This window comes from Hemitrygon akajei, chromosome 12, assembly GCF_048418815.1.
Source record: "Hemitrygon akajei chromosome 12, sHemAka1.3, whole genome shotgun sequence".
Classification (NCBI taxonomy): Eukaryota; Metazoa; Chordata; class Chondrichthyes; order Myliobatiformes; family Dasyatidae; genus Hemitrygon; species Hemitrygon akajei.
Window position 1 is genome coordinate 98,716,916 of NC_133135.1, and position 14,142 is coordinate 98,731,057.

Genomic DNA, 14,142 nt, shown 5'->3' on the forward strand with positions numbered 1-14,142 from the left:
AAATATGTATTCTTACTGCTTTTATTAGCATGTACTGCAATGTACTGGTGCCTCATAGCAACAAATTTGACAACATACGCCAATGATATTAAACCCGATTCTGATATGCGAGGAGGGAAATGGACAGTCAATGTTTCATGTTGAAACAATTCAACTGAACTGATAGAGGAAAGATAGTCAGTATAATTAGTCAAGGGGGAGGAGTGAGTCAAGAGCTTGCAGGTGATAGGTAGATCCAGGTGAAGAAGGGTTGATTGGCTGACAAAGTCAGATTGGGTAGGAAAGAGTGGAGATAGTAACAGAGGCTAGGATGTGACAGGTGGAGGTAATAAAGTATTGCCAATTCTGGAGTCTGATAAGAAAAGAAGGTAGAGAGGAACCAAATAAGGGAGGCAAGGTGGACCAATGGGAACATCCATTTCCCTCCACAGTTGCTGACTGACCCACAGGGTTCCTGTACCAGCTCAGTTTTTGCTCCATTTACTAACACTTGGTTGATAGTGTAATGTACCTTGACGATGCTACTCCTTCTCAGTTTACTTTTTCAATACTGAGAGCTTCTGCCTTCATTACACACACTGGCAGTGTGGTGTGGATACCAATCATCCTTTAAGTGTAAAGGTTCTTCCTTGGATTCCCCCTAAATCTTGTGCCCAGTATCTTAAACCCCAATCTCCAGTCACTAACATCCCTGCTATTTGAAAAAAAAATCACTATCAATTCTGTTCATGCTGCTTGTAACCCAGCCTATCCAGTCTCTCCTTCCAGCTAAAACATTCCAAGTACAGTAAAGTAGCGTTCTGGTAAATCTTCAATGCAATCAGAATTTAGCAATGCTCTCATCTGCTTTGATTGTTTCCAGGTTCTGGCCCTAACTAGCTCTGCTTCAGCATGGACACCCAATCCCTCTGTACCTCCATTTCATACCAGGGTGGTCTGAGTACCCTTTATCTACTAGAGCAGAGGTCCATCCAGTCACTCCGAGCCACCACTGTGCACCTGACTGAGCTGTCCTCATTTCACTGAACTCCTCTTTTCGCCACTCTCTCAGTTCCTTTCAATCAAAAGGTGGAACTCATGTGGGCTCAAGCTGTGCCCTTCCCTGTGGGAGATGTGGAACGACCTTTGTTTTGATCCTACACAGGGCCTCTTCTGGTCTCATGTTTCTTTACCTTAATGGTTATATTGGCACTGCTCCTTGTACAAAACTGGAAAATTGTGTAGCTGTCACTGTCAATTTCCACCTTGTTCTCAGTTGTATCTGACATTTCCATTCAGTTCCTCAACCCCTTTCTCTCCTTTTCAGTTGACAGGTTAGCAACCAGTTTTGTTTAAATACACTTCTACTTCTAAATCAGATCAGCTTTAATATCACCGACTTGTCATGAAATTTGTTGTTTAGTGGCAGCAGTACAGTGGAATACATCATTTTAGAAAAACCCAATACATTACAATAAGGTGCAATTAGTGTAAAAAGAGAAAAAGATAGTGAAGCAGTGTTCCTGGCTTCAATGTCCATTCAGAAAGAGGATGTCGGAGGAGAAGAAGCTGTTCTTAAAATGTTGAGTGTGCATCTTCAGACTCCTGTGCTTCATCTTTAATTGTAGCAATGAGAAGAGGACTTGTCCTAGGTGATAAGGGTCCTTAATGATGGATGCAGCTCTTTTGAGGCATCGCCTTTTGAAGATGTCCTGGATGCTAGAGAGGTGAGTGCCCATGATGAAGTTGGCTGTGTTTGTAAGTTCTGCAGCTCCATGCCAGAAGTTGATGTAACCAGTTAGAATGCGGTCTGCAGTATCTGTAGAAATATGCTAGACTATTTGGTGACATACCAAATCTCAAACTCCCAATGAAATATAGCTGCTGTTGTGACCTCTTTGTAGCGCAATGATATGTTGGGCTCAAGATAGATCCTCAGAGATGTTGGCACCCAGGAAGAAAGTTCTCACCCTTTCCACTGCTGATCTCTCAGTGAGGTCTTGTGTGTCTTCCTTTACTTCCACTTCCTGACCTCCTCGATCAATTCCTTGATCTTACTTATGTTTAGTGCAAGTTTGTTGTTGCAACTTACTCTGTTTGCCACAAAGACTCAATTCAGTTCTCCCATTTTCTCTATTTCCATTGCATCTTTGGTTCCTCAACTGAGATTTCCCCCCTCCTGAGGGTCAACAGGACTCTAAAGCTCGTCTCTTCCATTTCTTGTGCTTCTGTTCTAACCTCCTTTCTTCCCACCTAGAGCACGGATAGAAATCCTTTCGTTATCATATTCTATCCCAACTGCCTCCGATTTTCACACCTTTAAGGTGGTACTAGCAACTTACACCTAACTCACCTTTCAAAATTCCGAAGGGGCATTCACTCTAGAATAATCTGTCATCACCCTTCTCATTGCACCTTTCATTAAATCCGTATTGGAATTTCTTCCAATTTTGTGTGCTTTATTCACCTCACTAAGTTCCCTTCTTTAAAACCAAACACAGACTGGGTGACAACATTGCAGGACACCTTAATTTGGTCTACAAGGGTAACCCTGATATCATGCTGTCTCTTACTTTAAGTCTCCCTCCCACTTCCAATCCAACTTTTTCCAAAAATGCCTAATGTAAGCTTGTGGAACTGTGCTCATATCCCAACTTAGGGCATCACAGAATTTCAGACTCAACACTGAATTCAGTTATTGCGGATAACCAGCCTGTTGCTTACGTTTCCAATATTCACTTTTCTCTCCTCATCTGGTGGATCAGATTTTATTCTATTTATATCTTCCCAAGACACACATTGTGTTGTTCATCAGCCCTCACCACATTTTCTCAATTGGCACCATGCCATTTTATCATTCAATTTCTCTTGACTGACACTTCATCATAGACCTTTCCTTTAGTTCTCTTGCCCCTCTCCATTTCCTCTGGAACTTAAAGCTTTCTTCTCCCAATCTTAGAATCAAGAATAATGCAGCACAGGAATAGTCTTTTGGCCCATGATATTGGTGTGAGACTATTTAAGTTAATGATACTTAATCACCTGGTCATGGTCCACATCATTTCATTTTCTGTACATTGTTGTGCCTATCTAAGAGACTCTTGGTTGAGCGAGGTATGGAAGGCTACGGTCTGAGTGCAGATAGATAGGATGAAGTAGAAAACTGGGTCAGCACAGATGTGTCAAAGGGTCTGATTCTGTGCTGTAGTGCTGTGTGGCTCATAAAGATCTGGTGTGGGTAAAATGGAGCTAAATCTATTTGTACTGGGGACTTCAGGTACAGATTGGGTACATGCCTACAGGGGAAGCAAGCCACAACTTGTTGGATAACAAAGAACATAGAAATGAAATAAAAAATGTGTGTGACACATGTCAGATGATAATTCAAGTGAGACCAAACTAATTGTGTCATCTGAAAGGAGGGAGGACAATGACGGAAGACAATAACTATGGGAGAATCTGTCTATTGTAACTAGTAAGATATATAGGAAGCCTCTGTGGCATAAGAACAGCGGAGGTTCCAAAAGAGTTCAATTGAAATAGTGAGGAGTATTGGAATGCCAACTGAGTACTTTTTAAACAGTCTTCATCAAGGAAGATTCTGCAAAGCTCTTGTGGAAGGAGATAATGAAATAGACGTGATGTTGGAAAGGCAACACTTAAGGTGGGCAAATCAACTGCTGTAGATGGAATGCTCCCCAAACTAGTGAGCAAGTTGGAGATGGAGGTTGCAAACAAATTGTCATAAACTTCCAGCCCTTGTTTGAAACAGTATAGTTGGCATGTGGGGGGCAGGTCAGGCTGCATCTCTGACAAGAGAATCTTGTAAAATAATTTACACTAAGGGAATAAAACAAGCAGATCCATTCAACAGGACAACAAATGATTAAATGACTCTGATAAACCAGACAAAATTTAATAAGATCAGTTTCACAAACTAAATAAAGCTAGATAAGTTCTGTCCCACCAAGGTGGGTAAATCTAAAATTAGACTCAAAACATTATATGACACTTGGTGATATCCATCACACCAACATAGATGAAATAATACTGAAGATGTTTCATCTATCTGGTTAAAAATAGAGAACATTAGTTCTACCAAAGTAGGTGAGACTAGACTAACCAAACTATGTGGAACTTGGTAAGATATCTTGCAATCACAAACAAGAGAAAATTCTGCAGATGCTTGATGACCAAGCAACACAAACAAAAGTCCTGATGAAGAGTCTCAGCCCAAAGTGTCGACTGTTTACTCTTTTCCATAGATGTTTCCTGGCTTGCTGAGTTCCTGCAGCGTTTTGTATGTGTTGCTAAGATATCTTCCAACAAGTTATTTAAAGCTAGTGCCATCCATCCAACCACACTGGAAAAAGCTTACTAAATCAAAATATTTCTAAGAATAAAAATGCTGAAAAAACTCAGGCAGTCAAGCAACATCTGTGGAAAGAAACATTGGTCAACATTATGGGTCATTGGTCAACACTTCCATAGAACTGGGGAACTTACATTTTAAAAAGTAGAGCTGGGAGAAAGGAGGGAGATGTAGGACAGGTGACAAAATGGAGGTTGGCTAAGACAGATCAAGAGCAAGATACATTCCATAGAATTAGGTTGAGAAAGGGATGAAGGAAAGCCCCTTTCTCACTAAGGTTTACTGAAGTACCTCAGTAATGTTGTCACAATTGCAACAGCACCAATGCTGTAATTTGTGCCTTTATTTCACAGATGATGAGTAAAATAACATATGGTCATCTGGGTAGTTAAAGCCAAGGCATCACAACATTTACATCTTCGGATGTAACACATCCAATTTCCCTCTGACCCCACCAACAACTGGCACATGTCCCTTTCTGGCAACAGTTTTGCATACATCTGTATGCACTTTAGAATTTCTAGGTCATTCAACTAAGGTCTACAGACAGAAGTAAATGTCTGCAGAAAAGCATATCAGCTACACTGGCCCTCTCCATGCACAGCATTGTGTGCACTCTCCAGCACAAGACTTTGATCAAGAACAGGTTCCCTGGCTGACTTGCTCACCCCCAAACAAATTTGATAATGTATTCAGCTTGGGGGCAATCACAGAGTCATCAGAACAGAACACACTTTGTTGTTAATGAGAGTGTTTATAGGAATGTGCTTTTGGAGAGTTACATGTTTACCTTGCAGCCTGGGCAAAATTAAAATATGAATCTTGTCTTTAAATAAACATCTACTCACAAATATGAAAATTCATTATTGAACTAAATTAATGCAAATGGAGCAAGTGAGAAAAACAGATTCAATTTGTACTCTCTGCAGCTGAGCACACCAAAAGCATAGAAATTCAGGGGCTCACTTGGAGGAAAATAAAGCATAGAACAGAACCTGACGAATTCAGTGTATTCCATCCCTAAACAAGTGCTGTTTAAATGTACGAGAAAGAGAAATATTCAGATGTATTGAAAGGGATTAAATAATGAGGAGCAGCACAAATGCAGGCATGGATCTGGTGGGTTAAAGTGTCTGTTTCTGTGCTACAAATCAGATGTAGTCAGCCCAAATGCAGACTATTACCACACCGGAATTGGGCAACAAGAATGTCCACAATATCCCAAGAGCTTCCCTCCACTGATCCTGACTTGATTTCCTCCGATACATAGAAACGTAGAAAATAGGTGCAGGAGTAGGCCATTCGGCCCTTCGAGCCTGCACCGCCATTCAGTATGATCATGGCTGATCATCCAACTCAGAACCCTGTACCTGCTTTCTCTCCATAACCCCTGATCCCTTTAGCCACAAGGGCCATATCTAACTTCCTCTTAAATATAGTCAATGAACTGGCTTCAACTGTTTCCTGTGGCAGAGAATTCCACAGATTCACCACTCTCTGTGTGAAGAAGTTTTTCCTCATCTTGGTCCTAAAAGGCTTCCCCTTTATCCTTAACCTGTGACCCCTTGTTCTGGACTTCCCCAACATTGGAAACAATCTTCCTGCATCTAGCCTGTCCAATCCCTTTAGAATTTTATACGTTTCAATTAGCTCCCCCCTCAATCTTCTAAATTCCAGTGAGTATAAGCCTAGTCGATCCAGTCTTTCTTCATATGAAAGTCCTGCCATCCCAGGAATCAATCTGGTGAACCTTCTCTGTACTCCCTCTATGGCAAGAATGTCTTTCCTCAGATTAGGGGACCAAAACTGCACACCAAGGCCCTGTACAACTGCAGTAGAACCTCTCTGCTCCTGTACTCAAATCCTTTTGCTATGAATGCCAACATACCATTTCCCTTTTTCACCGCCTGCTGTACCTGCATGCCCACCTTCAATGACTGGTGTACAATGACACCTAGGTCTTGTTGCATCTCCCCTTTTCCTAATCGGCCACCGTTCAGATAATAATCTGTTTTCCTGTTCTTGCAACCAAAGTGGATAACCTCACATTTATCCACATTAAATTGCATCTGCCATGAATTTGCCCACTCACCTAACCTATCCAGGTCACCCTGCATCCTCTTAGCATCCTCCTCACAGCTAACACCGCCGCCCAGCTTCGTGTCATCCGCAAACTTGGAGATGCTGCATTTAATTCCCTCGTCTAAATCATTAATATATATTGTAAACAACTGGGGCCCCAGCACTGAGCCTTGCGGTACCCCATTAGTCACTGCCTGCCATTCTGAAAAGGTCCCGTTTACTCCCACTCTTTGCTCCCTGTCTGCCAACCAATTCTCTATCCACATCAATACCATACCCCCAATACAGTGTGCCTTAACGTTGCACACTAATCTCCTGTGTGGGACCTTGTCAAAAGCCTTTTGAAAATCTAAATATACCACATCCACTGGCTCTCCCCTATCCACTCTACTAGTTACATCTTCAAAAAATTCTATAAGATTCGTCAGACATGATTTTCCTTTCACAAATCCATGCTGACTTTGTCCGATGATTTCACCTCTTTCCAAATGTGCTGTTATCACATCTTTGATAACCAACTCTAGCATTTTCCCCACCACCGATGTCAGACTAACCAGTCTATAATTCCCTGGTTTCTCTCTCTCTCTTTTTTTAAAAAGTGGGGTTACATTAGACACCCTCCAATCCTCAGGAACTAATCCAGAATCTAAGGAGTTTTGAAAAATTATCACTAATGCATCCACTATTTCTTGGGCTACTTCCTTAAGCACTCTGGGATGCAGACCATCTGGCCCTGGGGATTTATCTGCCTTTAATCCCTTCAATTTACCTAACACCACTTCCCTACTAACATGTATTTCCCTCAGTTTCTCCATCTCACTAGACCCTCGGTCCCTTACTATTTCTGGAAGATTATTTGTGTCCTCCTTAGTGAAGACAGAACCAAAGTAGTTATTCAATTGGTCTGCCATGTCTTCGTTCCCTATGATCAATTCACCTGTTTCTGAATGTAAAGGACCTACATTTGTCTTGACCAATCTTTTTCTTTTCATGTATCTATAAAAGCTTTTTCAGTCAGTTTTTATGTTCCCTGCCAGCTTTCTCTCATAATCTTTTTTCCCTTTCCTAATTATGCCCTTTGTCCTCCTCTGCTGGTCTCTGAATTTCTCCCAGTCCTCAGGTGTGCCGCTTTTTTTTTGCTAATTTATATGTTTCTTCTTTGGACTTGATACTATCCCTAATTTCCCTTGTCAGCCATGGGTGCACTACCTTCCCTGGTTTATTCTTTTGCCAAACTGGGATGAACAATTGTTGTAGTTCATCCATGCGATCTTTAAATGCTTGCCATTGTATATCCACCGTCAACCCAAAAGTATCATTTGCCAGTCTATCTTAGCTAATTCACGTCTCATACCTTCAAAGTTACCCGTCTTTAAGTTCAGAACCTTTGTTTCTGAATTACCTATGTTGATACATTGTTCTTTGATCCCAATAATCCTGCCAGAAAAAAATATTTTTAAAAAACCCATCAAGTAATTAACTATTTATCTGCACTTGTTTCGCTGTCTACTATGGCCTGGGAATAAAGTGTTTTCCGGTTGTTTCTTAAATTGGCTTGCCTGCAGAAAGCAGAGGGCCATGGTGGAGGAAGTACATTCGGATTGGAGGGTTGTGACTGGTGGTATCCCACAAGGATCTGTTCTGGGACCTCTACTTTTTGTAATCTTTATTAACGACCTAGACGTGGGGGGTAGAAGAGTGGATTGGCAAGTTTGCAGATGACGCAAAGGTTGGAGGTTTTGTGGTTAGTGTTGAGGATTGTCGAAGATTGCAGAGAGACATTGATAGGATGCAGAAGTGGGCTGAGAAGTGGCAGATGGAGTTCAACCCAGAGAAGTGTGAGGTGGTACACTTTGGAAGGACAAACTCCAAGGCTGAGTACAAAGTAAATGGCAGGATACTTGGGAGTGTGGAGGAGCGGAGGGATCTGTGGACACATGTCCACAGATCCCTGAAAGTTGCCTCACAGGTAGATAGGGTAGTTAAGAAAGCTTATGGAGTGTTAGCTTTCATAAATCGAGGGATAGAGTTTAAGAGTCGCGGGGTAATGATGCAGCTCTATAAAACTCTGGTTAGGCCACACTTGGAGTACTGTGTCCAGTTCTGGTCGCCTCAGTATAGGAAGGATGTGGAAGCATTGGAAAGGGTACAGAGGAGATTTACCAGGATGCTGCCTGGTTTAGAGAGTATGGATTATGATCAGAGATTAAGGGAGCTAGGGCTTTACTCTCTGGAGAGAAGGAGGATGAGAGGAGACATGGTAGAGGTATGCAAGATATTAAGAGGAATAGATAGAGTGGACAGCCAGCGCCTCTTCCCCAGGGCACCACTGCTCAGTACAAGAGGACATGGCTTTAAGGTAAGGGGAGGAAAGTTCAAGGGGGATATTAGAGGAAGGTTTTTTACTCAGAGAGTGGTTGGTGCGTGGAATGCACTGCCTGAGTCAGTGGTGGAGGCAGATACACTAGTGAAGTTTAAGGGACTACTAGACAGGCATATGGAGGAATTTAAGGTTTGGGGGGGGTGGTTATATGGGAGGCAGGGTTTAAGGGTCGGCATAACATTGTGGGCCAAAGGGCCTGTACTGTACTGTATTGTTCTATGTTCTGTGTTCTAAATCTTAACCAATTGCCTGCATTCATACCTGCCTCAGACACACTGCATGCCAGATTGCTCTCATCTTCCAGGTGAAAATTATGTTTCCTCAGACTAATCTCCCCTCCCCACCACCCCAAACCCCTTAATCCTCACCTTAAAACTAGGCCCTAAAGATGAAGCTGACAATGAATTAGAGAAATCTGTTTCTTTCAGTATACCACAGATGGCATACAGCTGAGATGAACTGGACCCCAGAGATGGAAGACATTGGAAATTATGGGGCCAAATTCAGGTGTCTATTCCTCATCACTACGTTCTGCAGCTAATTTTATAAGGTAATGTTGTAACGTTGGAAAACACAGCAGTGAGATTTGACAAAAAAGATAAATAATCAGATATTGTACTTCTCAGTGCTGACCCAGGACAGCAAAGAAAGCTCACTAAGTTTAGCACGTGGTGGCCAATACTAACCATCCGTCGTTCATGAGAAGTTAGTTCAAGTAGACTGTCAGCGGAATTGCTCCATTTAACCTTCCAGGGCAGAGCCAACACAGGGCAAATATAGAATTGCTCACTAGCACCATCCCATCAATGATTCCCAGGGCAAGCACTGCATGCAGTAGGGAAAGAGTAAATCTCCATCTGCACTGCCCAGGACAGACACAACAATTCAATCAGAAAACATCCCTCGTGCAGTTATATTGCAGAGTGGACACTGGCTGAAATACTTGTTCAATACTCACCTGGCAGGTATGGTGTGAAGATCTGTCAACAGGTTTACCCTCTGCGGTGGACCTACAGCATTTAAAGTTAAGCACTTATTTTTGTTGCCATTTCAAGTGTTCCAGTGGTCTGCATTTGGGCTGCACTGAACAACATCAAATTTGCAGTATGGAAACAGACCGTTTAACCATGTGGTTCACCTCATCATTTAACGGCTTCTGAACATCCTAATATCTCCCTCTCTCATGGGCATGTACAACTCTTGTTTTGGCCGGATACTGGTAAAACATCCAAGGCCTGGAAGTGCGAACTACTGCAATTTAAGGAATAGGTCACTCTATACTGTTACAGAAGTCATGTGATAGGCATCGAAACTGTTGCATTCCATCCAGCAGCCCAAGGTAGGTAGGGGGCTCAGAAGGGATCTGATCGAGGTAGACAAAATAATGGGGTGCACAGATAGGTTAGATAAAAGCATACTTTTCTCTATGGCAGAAATGTTTACGAGATAGCATAGGTTTAGGAAAAGGCACAGAGGAAATAGTTTTTGTAACATGCTTATGGAGTCAGTGCTGTACAGCAGAGAACATCTCAAGATATCCACACCGACCCGTGTATGCATCAATTCAATTGCTCTTTACCCTCATTAGGTTCATAGCCTTCTATGCCTTAGCAATTCAAATGCAGATCTACAGTAGATGCCTCTTAAATGTTGGGAGAATGTCCACCTCCTCCTCAGGCTGATTCCAACACTATGTGAAAATATTAAGCTTAAGATTCTTTAAATCCTCTTCCTCTCACCTATGTCCTTTTGTCTTACATCACCCCTATCCTGGAAAAAATGTCCCTAACTGTCTACCCTATGCCTCTGATAATTTTATAAATTTCTCTCTGGTCCAATCCTGGTGAATCTCCTCTGCACCTCCTCCACCGCGACCACACCCTTCCTACAGTGTGACCAGAACTGTACATGATATCAAAAAAAAGCATCGACCCAGTGCTTCATGTCCCAAATCTTCTATTCTCTGCACTGGACTATGCCATTTGCCTTCTTCACTACCATATCCACCTGTGTTGCCAATTTTAGAGAAGTATGGACTTGAATACCAAGGTGCCTCCATTCACCATTCTCTGACACCCTACTTACTGTATACAGTATGCCCTACTGTAGCTGATAGTCAGGAATATGTATCAGGAAAGAGGAAGGTTAGGAAAAATGACATACACTAAGGTGTAGAAATCCCCAGGAGCTGATGAAATCTATCTCAGAATTTCATGGAAAGCAAGGAAGAATCCAATAGTGGTAGAAAGAGTGCAGAAGAGATACACCAAGATGCTGCCTGGAATCGAGGCCTTTAGTTCAAGGAAAGATTGGATCGAATGGAAAATTCTCACTGGAGCACAGGAGTCTGAGTTAAATAAAGTCAAAGTCATTGTATAGGTAAGGGGAATGGTCACAATCTTTTCCCTATAGCAATGTTTACAAAGCATTTAGATAGACACATGAACAGGTAGAGGATGGAGGGCAGATGGGGCTAGTTTAAATTGGCATTGATGTAGTGGATTGAAGGACCTATGCTATGCTGTACTGTTCTGTGTTCTAACCTTAAAGTGTAGTAAAACAGAGGGAATTTCAAGGGGTCAGAATCCTCCTCCAACTGAAGGTCTACCATAATAGCATTGTCACCCTCCTTGGCAATTCATCTCCTTAACCCTTTACTGTGTATTTTTGCTGCTGATTCTACTGGAGGTTGGTGTAGCATGTAGATCCATGTCCACTTCACGTTCTCCTACAGCTTTGTGACTGTAATGGTGAAGTTGCACCTGTGGAGAAGCCTGTCATCTTTTCTAATATCAAAGATCTATCCATCCCAACATGGGTATGGAGACCTGTGTGAAGGCTGAGGCCGTTGGGTTTTCAGGCTATTAGACAGGAAGACTGTATTTTCCTGAAGTCTTATTAGGCTGCATCTCTGGCCTTCAGAATAGGCTCGCTAAGAGTGGAACCCATTGGAGAGCACTGCACAATATTCCTGCCCTTCATTCCTGGAAAGCTTCACCTTTCCCACCTGAACCTGAACAAAGGGGCTGGTGTGGTGGGGGTGGAGTCAGGGATTACCCTAATTCTTCCTGGTCTGGTAGAATACCTCAAATACATTTTCTCTTTCCACTGCCAACTCATCACAGTGAACTGTAGGATCATGAAGAGTGTTGTAGAACTGGAGGACCTGGGAGTACAAGCATATAGGTCCCTGAAAATGGTGTTACAGGTAGACAGGGTGGTGAAGGTGGATTTTGACGTGCTGGTCTCCTTCAGTTAGAACTCAGCATATAGAAGTTAAGATGTTATGTTGTCATTGTACGTTGAGTTGGTGAGGCTGCACTTGGAATATTGTATTCAGTTTCGGTCACCCTGAGACAGCCAAGATGCCACCAGACTGTCAAGAATGCAGAACAAATTTACAAAGATGTTGCCAGGACTTAAGGGGCTGTTACATGGAGAGGGCTTGAGCAGGTTGGGACTTTATTCCTTGGTGTGCAGGAGACAGATGGATGATTTTATAGAGATAGATAAAACCATGAGTGGAATAGGCAGGGTAATTTTGGTCTTTTCCCAGAGTTGTGGAATCAAGAACTAAAGGACATCAGTTTCAAAGGTGAGAGAGGAGAGATTAAATAGGAACCTTTTCACCTAGAGGTGGTCAGAATATAACATTAGCTGCCAAAAGAAGTTGTTGAGGCAGGTGCATTAACAACATTTAAGGACACTTGGATAAGTACATGGATAGAAAAGGTTTAGAGGGATATGGCCAAATGGGGACAAATGGGACCAGTTTAGATGGGAAGCTTGGTTAGTGTAGGCCAGTTGGGCTGAAGGGCCTTTTCCATGCTGTATGACTCTTCATATTGGCAAAAGGTGGTGGACACAGGGACAATTCAGTCCCAAATTCCAGGTCCCCTTCTGGACCTCAAATGAAGTGCAGATCCATCCTACAAGGAGGCACGGTATATTCACAGATGTTCTAACCTCTGAGCGGCAAATTCCAATTTAGCAGCCCAAAGATTGTTTTGCTGCCATTTCCTCTGTCCTGTGGTGTTGTCAGCAAGGGACAGAGATTGGCAAGCAGAGGAAGAGACTATTCAAATGAAAGCCATGGAGGATGACTAGACATCTTGAGGCGTGTTGCCTGGAAACTGAGGAGAGGCCCGAGCTCCAAGCTTACTTCAGGCCTACCTCAGGATCTGAGAGAATTGGACAAAGGAAAGGACAGGGATAGAGACAGAGACCTTCTCAGAGGGATAGAGAGCTAGTTGGGTTGAAGAACCTAATCACTACCTCTGTATTGTAACACCATAATGACTTTCATGAGGTACTTTGCTTTTCATTTGTTCTAATTATGTTCTTTCTTGTAAAAATTGTGCATAATTGCAGGTTTTCATTTCATCTATGCATGTACATGTATTTGACAGTAACTCGACTGCAAGATGATAAACCCTTGACCAGATCTCATCTATTAACTGCAACTCTCTTCTCATCCATCTCTTCCTGATATGGGAATATATATGGATATAGACTTCATCAGGGTCTCACTATCCACCCAGACTTTGCATTTAACAGATCCTTTTAAAAAATTTCCACCACCTTCAATGAGATCCACCACCATACACATCTTCCTGCCCATTCTCAAAGGGGTCATTCTGTTCAAGACTCGCTGGCCCACTTTTTCACTGCTACCTACTACCTCCCCTTCAATTGGCCATACAGCCTCAGGAGATGTAGCTCCTGTCCCATTACCTTTTCCCCTCCCACCATCCTGAAACCAAAGTAGTCTTCCGGTGAAGCAGTGATTTGCCAGGGTTTCTAACTTTGTGTACTTTATTTAATTCTCCTTCCCATTCACATTTAGACCAATCTATTTGTAGCCTCCTACACTTTTATACCAATGGCCAATAAAGTTTGAGGAATGCTACCAATGGATAACATTGTAGTTTTCTGGACATTTTCAAACTCTACTACATCACGTATCTTGCTTTTTTTGTTCACATCTGACAAGATCAAGATGGTGCCATGTACAGCAGCTGTGTTGTGAGCTCCGTTCCAAATCTACTAATTTCTACGATTTTCTTAGCATTTTCTGTTCAAGTAGCTGATAGTCACATCAGATACAATAGACTGACCCTTCTGAACATCGGAAAGATGGCATTTACTCACTATGTGCCGCCTTTCCTACACTGGGAACCTCTGCTTGCATGATCCATGGGAGACACTACCTCGGAAGAAGTGCCAGAGCAAGGGAGAAGGGCCGGCGTCCTGCTGAGGCAGAGACATCGTGCAAATCGGCCGCCATTCACTAGCATACTACTGGCTGACGTTCAGTCCCTGGATA

General features: G+C 42.6%; 1 long non-coding RNA gene across 1 annotated transcript in view; it reads left to right on the top strand.

Moving 5' to 3' along the window:
* LOC140737315 (uncharacterized) overlaps positions 1–14,142 on the top strand; it is a 41,693-nt gene that overhangs the window by 5,759 nt on the left and 21,792 nt on the right. Inside the window, exon 3 of the long non-coding RNA XR_012101101.1 lies at positions 9,245–9,366. This is a non-coding gene — a long non-coding RNA (uncharacterized lncRNA). The remainder of the gene's footprint in view (positions 1–9,244; positions 9,367–14,142) is intronic.